Source organism: Apodemus sylvaticus, chromosome 2, assembly GCF_947179515.1.
Source record: "Apodemus sylvaticus chromosome 2, mApoSyl1.1, whole genome shotgun sequence".
NCBI lineage: Eukaryota > Metazoa > Chordata > Mammalia > Rodentia > Muridae > Apodemus > Apodemus sylvaticus.
In genome coordinates, this window is record NC_067473.1 from 24756955 (window position 1) to 24763358 (window position 6404).

The 6404-nt window shown below is 43.7% G+C and overlaps 1 pseudogene; it reads right to left on the reverse strand.

The window, feature by feature from the left end:
• Positions 1-562: 562 nt before the first annotated feature.
• LOC127677275 (disks large homolog 5-like) lies at positions 563-5058 on the reverse strand (annotated as a pseudogene).
• Positions 5059-6404: the final 1346 nt, after the last annotated feature.

The window sequence follows — 6404 nt, forward strand, 5'->3', positions numbered from 1 at the left end:
TTAGAGGTCAGGTGGCATGTTTGGTGGAGACATCCAACTGGAGATGGGGGAGAGGAGGAGGTATGGGTTATGGATCAGTTGGAGGGTGTACAGGGGGTGGTGGGGTGGGGAATAAAATATGGAGTGTATAAAAATAACTCATTAATTAAAAATGCACAAAGTGGCTTCAAAGAAAAGGAGTCAAGAGTTACAAATCAATCTTTCATTCATAAATAAATAAAAATGAAGATTTAAAATGACATTTAAAAAAACAGTAAAAAGCATTAGCAAAAATGAAAATGTAATAACAACATATAACATCCCAATAACCTAACAAATAGCAAAACAATAAAAAACAGAACTTCAACCAAAAGTCTAACAGTAAATTATATGAAGCACAGTTCTCTCACTGCACTCTTAGGAACACAGAGGTACAGCCTGTTTCTCCTCTTGGACACTTGGTGGCAGGGCAGTCCTCAGTTTTCTCTCAAGGGCTGTTGTCAGAGCAGGAAAGGGAATGACATCCTGAATCAGCTGGCTCATTGGCTGGGTAGTTAGGGCCTATTCGCCCTGAGGAATTGAATTATGTAGAGGAAGATTCATCCAAGAAATTATGTGGTTGTTGAGGATGGTGCTCTGCAGGGGACTCCTGAGGTGGAAAATCATTCTGCATGAGGCGCTCATCCTGGTCTGTGGAAATTTCAGTTCTTGCTACCATTTCTGGGACCTGGAAGAGGAAGGCATCTATTAAGATAGAGGCTTGGTGGGGACATAAATGTCAGCTGTCAGGCTTCTGCCTCCCACTACCTCAGCAGGAAAGTTATCATTGATCTTTGAACTGACACCATTGTTGTTATAACTGCAGGCAGGGCAAAATATTCAGAAATACTCACAAATACATAGGCTGACAAGATGTCACTCAGACTTCTATCAGAGCAAACCAATAAATGGGCAATGGGAAGAGACTTCATTTTGTTCCCCCAAAAAAGCAGAAGGTCACATGCCACCCTGATCAATTAAAATGAGGAGCACTCAATGATATTTCCATTTGGTTGTTAATCCTTCAAGTTGTTTCCCACCTGGGAAGTCACATGACCATTTCATGACCTTGTCACAGGACCTAGAAGTTGCTAAAAGCTCTGCATCGTATCTCCCCTATAATGAGCACATGTAGGAATGTGTCTGGTTATTCATCTGTCACCCTTATTGTACTGTAGTTTCAAGCAGAGCACCAAAGTACACTCAACAATAATTCAGTATATCACAAGAGCCTAATATCCCAGAATACTAGCACATAGACAGAACAATGAACAACTACATTCCATGAGGTCAGTGACTGCTTGAGCATGTGGATTAGAAAGGTGCTAGGTGAAAGCAAAGATGGATCCAATGGAAAAATGGTATCAAACAGTATTAGCCTGATTGAGTTGCTTGTCTCTACCTGATGTTGGGTTTGGAGGTTGCTGGTCTTCTCCTGTTTGTCTTTACCATTCATGTTCAAGCCAACCAAGTATTTCTCTATGAGAGACCAGTGAAGAAGTACTTCCTTGCTCTCCCGCATCAGCATGACCCTTCTCTTCTTCACAAGCATCTTCTCTATGAGGAGCCGGCTATGCAGGTTGCTGGAAGCACACTCTGTATAGTAAGATCCTCCTCCCCTTCATACTTACAGGTCCCATTAAGCCCACCAGGACCCAGGTTGCCATGAAGACCTAATACAATATATCTTAATACATCCATTGCTGCAGCCCAAATATCAGTAAGTATCCACATCTCTCCAAAAGAAAGTGGGATCTCCAACTATCCATGACAGCCCAAAGCAATGGGGCAACATCTATTAATAGGGGGCAAATACCATCAAAGAAGGTCAGTAGAACCAAGAGGAAGGCATTCTGTCATTGCATTATATCACAGTTAGGTCTATAAAACCCTGCCTGAGTACCAGAGACCTAGTACTGCATAATAACCCTCTCATGAACTAAATCACTTTTCTATCTAGAGACTCCTGAGTCTGCCTTCATAATATTGGGAGGGGTAACAGTCTCTTACAGACTTATAAAAGGTGAGTCCAAAATCCCAAGGCACACTGTCGGCTAAACATCAGAAGGGAGAGAACCAGACCTGCAGACTCTCAGTCCAGAAAGAAAGGAAGGCAGAAATGGCCTTTCCACAACTGGTGGCCTCCCTCACTGGTACTTACCTATAGAAGTTAATCTCCTTCTTGAGCTCCTGGATGTTCTCTCCAGCCTCAATCTTCTCCATCTCTAAGTTGTGAAGAAATGACTTGATCTCCTTCTCCTTTAACTTCAGTTGTTCATACATTGGATTCAGCCTCTGGAATGTCCTGTTCCCAGGAACACAGAACTCCATGAATGTGGATGGTTAAGAATACATCATCTCACGATGGGTCCTGTACTACCCCAGGCCCAGAAAACCACATTCTAGGTTCTATATACTGGGATATTCTTCAGCTTTGGAAACTTGTTTTCCTGTCTCCGGGGTAGCAGAATCTAGGCATCCAGATGGACAGTGCCATGGCTCCCTGTGTTCGCTCAGTAGGGCTGGAGATGCAGTCTAAGCAGCTATAATCTCAAGAGCTTAGGCCACAGATCTTCGCCCACCAGAAACCTGTGGTTATATATTTCCTATTTTCACAACAGGAATTCTAAATCCTGAATAACTTATACCTTAGAGACAGACATTGCACATAATTGTGGAGATAAGACCAGACATCACCACATCTTTATAATCTGCTCAGGAGATACAAATGTATGAACAATTGTGACCCCAGAGCCAAAGAACAGTGTTGATGGGGGCTCCCAGAGTTCATCACTAACATATACCTGAAACTGTCTTACAGGTAAATCATCAAGACAAAACACAGACCCCTAGATTCCAAAGTGTGAAGGGAGATATAACCATACAATGTGCATGCACAGGTAGGTGCATGTGAACACACAGAGACACACAGATTTGGACACACACATACAAGGAGAAATGGAAACAGTTAGAGAATGAGATATAGATAGAAACTGAAAGAGCACAATGAGATGCAGAAGAATTGCATGCGACATTACTGTCTCAAAGTATAAGGCTCATAAAGAGGTACAGGCAGAGCATCAGGCGTCTAGGCAAACACTGAGTTGAACTATGTAGACCAGGCCTCTCCAGCTGCTTCCAGGTGTTCCAGCACTCAGTCCTCTGCCAGGCAATTACAAACACTCAGCACAAACTCACAGCTCCTACAAACTCACAAATCCTCATGTCAAGGGCTTTCCAAATGCACTATGGGAACTCATTTTCCACTAATTCTATCCCTGAATTCTTCATTCCCACAAGTCTTCTTTTCCACTGGAGGGATCAGAAGAGTCCATTTCCCACATCACTCCTGAGCACGCTTTAGGTTCTGCCTATCCTCTAAGAAGTATTTCCGGATCTGACGTTGAGCACAGGGACATTCTGGTGGTACAGCTTCCTAGAAAACCCCTCTTTAAAAGGGTAAGATGAGGGTGACATTGCTGACCCCAGAATGACACCACTGTGTTTGGAGCAATGCATACCTCTTGTTCATGGCTCCCTCTGTGATGGAGATCAGGCGATCATTCACCTCGTTTCTCTCCTTGGTAATGAGCTGCAGCTCTGTGGTCAGCTTCTCCTCTTCCTTCTTGGCCTGCTTCTTGCTTAGGACAGTTTCAGGGGATGATGTCTGCCTGCCAGCCCCTGTAGGTAGAATAACACAGGTGAACTGCATGGTGGGGACACAGAGTATAGACAGACGACCCTGAGACCCGTACAGAAGGACAACAGGCATAGAACCCAGTGACACCACACAGGGTTTGGTTCAGGCTTGAGATGCCTCCTCAGTGGATCTCTGCTCTACCATCCCCGTATAGAGACCAGGAAATATGAACAGACAGGTGTGTCCTCTGCCTCTCCACACATGCTTATGATGAGCAGAGAGATGGTTTCTCTTGGCTTATTGGCAACTGCTCATGGTGCATCTTGGCTTCAGAGCCCTCAGTCCTGTAGTTTCACAAATCAGATGATAAATTCACAGTCCAAAATTATATAAGTATGTGGAGATGTTCAAATATCCTACCCTGTTACTTGATGCCCAGGACCTGGGATTATAACATAATGCAGAATGAGAACATGGTCAACACACTGATCAGATCCCCTTACTGAAACACCAAACACCCCAGAAGTATCAATTGAATCACATCTCTGTCTGGGTGTATCCCCTGTATGAAGTACAGAAATGCTTCCTACCCACAGCTGGTGATAAAGAAAGGTAGGGTGGGAACTGTCAGGGAGAGGAGAACATAAGGTCATGGCCTGGAGCACAATTCTCTCCCTGCTACTACTGTCAGATAGCCACTGGTGCTAAATGAAGCCAAGAGAGTGAAGGGCAGTGATGCCCTGCCCTAAATTTGCATAGGTTAGACCCTCTGTGACTCCTGATGCTCTCATTCTGTCCCCTGTAACACCCACTATACCCACTGAAAGTAAAGACTTGGAGTTCACAGAATAACAGCTTTGACCTTGCCATCTCCTGCCTTAAGGACTAGAGAAAATAATGTTCTGAAATCCTTGATTTTCAAGAATTGTGATAATCATGAAAGTTCTTTTCCTACCCAGACACTGCAGGTCCTGTGCCCCATTGTTAGAAAGGCGAGCTCAGGCCACCCCTGCACATCCACTTCCCCGAACTTACTCCGCATTCCCCAAGACTATCTCCTTCGTCCTTCATTACTCTCAGAAGAAAGGGCAGTTTCCTTCCTCCTCTCTCTAGTCTCTCTCCCATCTTCCCTCGCTCTTCCAAAAAGGTTTCTCAGTCGGGCAAACATGTCTATAGAAGTATCCTCTAGACACTGACTGAGAAACCTTAGTGTACGTGTTGTTGCTACAACACTGGTGACATCACAGAGGATGCCAAGAACTCTCCAGGAGATAATAGAATGTTCAAGAAGGGACTGCTGATGTCATGGGGTACAGCCATTGGCTCCCTGCTAATGTTCTTCCTGTACCAACAGGAAGCTGAGGTGTCCTTTCCTGGAGACTCTCCTGGGGCATAGCCATTGAGCCCATCCTCCTTCCAAAGGCGGGGTTTACTCTAGGGCTTGACTGGCACAACCTAAGTCATCCCGATGTATCTCTCTGAGTGTTTACTTTTCATAACATTATCAGAAATGTCTCATCCTACCTCACATTTCCCTCAATCAGCAATATGAGCCATTACCATCTACTGAGAAATCACTCCAGTTTTAATATTCAGTCAAATGTTCTTCTGTCTCATCATGTACAGGTGGGCGAAATCACATCCAGGCAGTTCCTGCAGGGCAGGTTGCAATGTGTGTGTGTTAGGGGTATCAGTCATGATGTCTTGTGCTTAGCATTTTGAAATTTCCCCAAGATGCCTTAGGAGAGAGAGAGAGATGCAGTCTTCATAGTGCTGGCAATAGTTTTGAGATCTGTTGTCAGGGGAAATTAGAATATTGGAGCCACCAATGGAAAGGCCCTCAGGCTGAGTATGAGGCTCTCATCACTTCACCAGTATCACCAAAGGAGGATTGCTTACAGCCCTCTGTAAGCTATAAAATGAGATTCTGTGAGGAAAAAAATAAAATATTCAACAGCAATAAGGGCATGCATGCAGAAGGTGTAGGGAAATATAATAGATACAGTCGAGTGCCCAGAGCAAGGGCCTAGCATCTCTTTGCGTTCATGATTTGCCCCATAAACCACACAAACACTTAGTCAGACAGTTCAGGTTTATTGAATTCAGACCTTAATACTGATTGATCAGAATGGTAGCTCAGGTTTTAGTTGCTAAGCAATCACCCCCATAGTTTGTCTTTTAAAGTTATAAATTCAAAACAAAACAAAACAAAATAAAAACGCACAAGTAGCTCATATGAAGTGGTCAGTTATGATCAGGCCATTTCAGTTATAAGAGTGCATATGGATCTTAATTTGATGGGTCCCATGGAATGGTTTCAGAACATTGTAAGGTTAACAAACATTATACTATACATAACAGGATTTGATCACCATGACCTTGCTGAGACAAGTTTGTTTTTCTGTGTCAATGATTGGCTGGCATATTACATCAAAAATCTGAAATAGGTGTCACACATGGAATAAAATGGCTGTAGCTATACTGGTGGGTACAGGCCTCAGTATTAGAAAAGCCAGGTCTCTCTCAGTGACTAGTGCTGACCTAAGAGTCCTAAGAGCCCTGCTTGTAAGCCTAGCTCTTAGAAAGTGGAAGTAGGAATATCTGAGCTGAAGGTTAACCTGGCAAGCCAGGTAGAGGACAACATGGAATATTTGAGACCCTGTTTCAAGAAACAATACTGAAAAATACTACACATCAGGCCTCACCTAACAATCCTTGTCTGTTATAAAGAACTTAGCATTCTGTC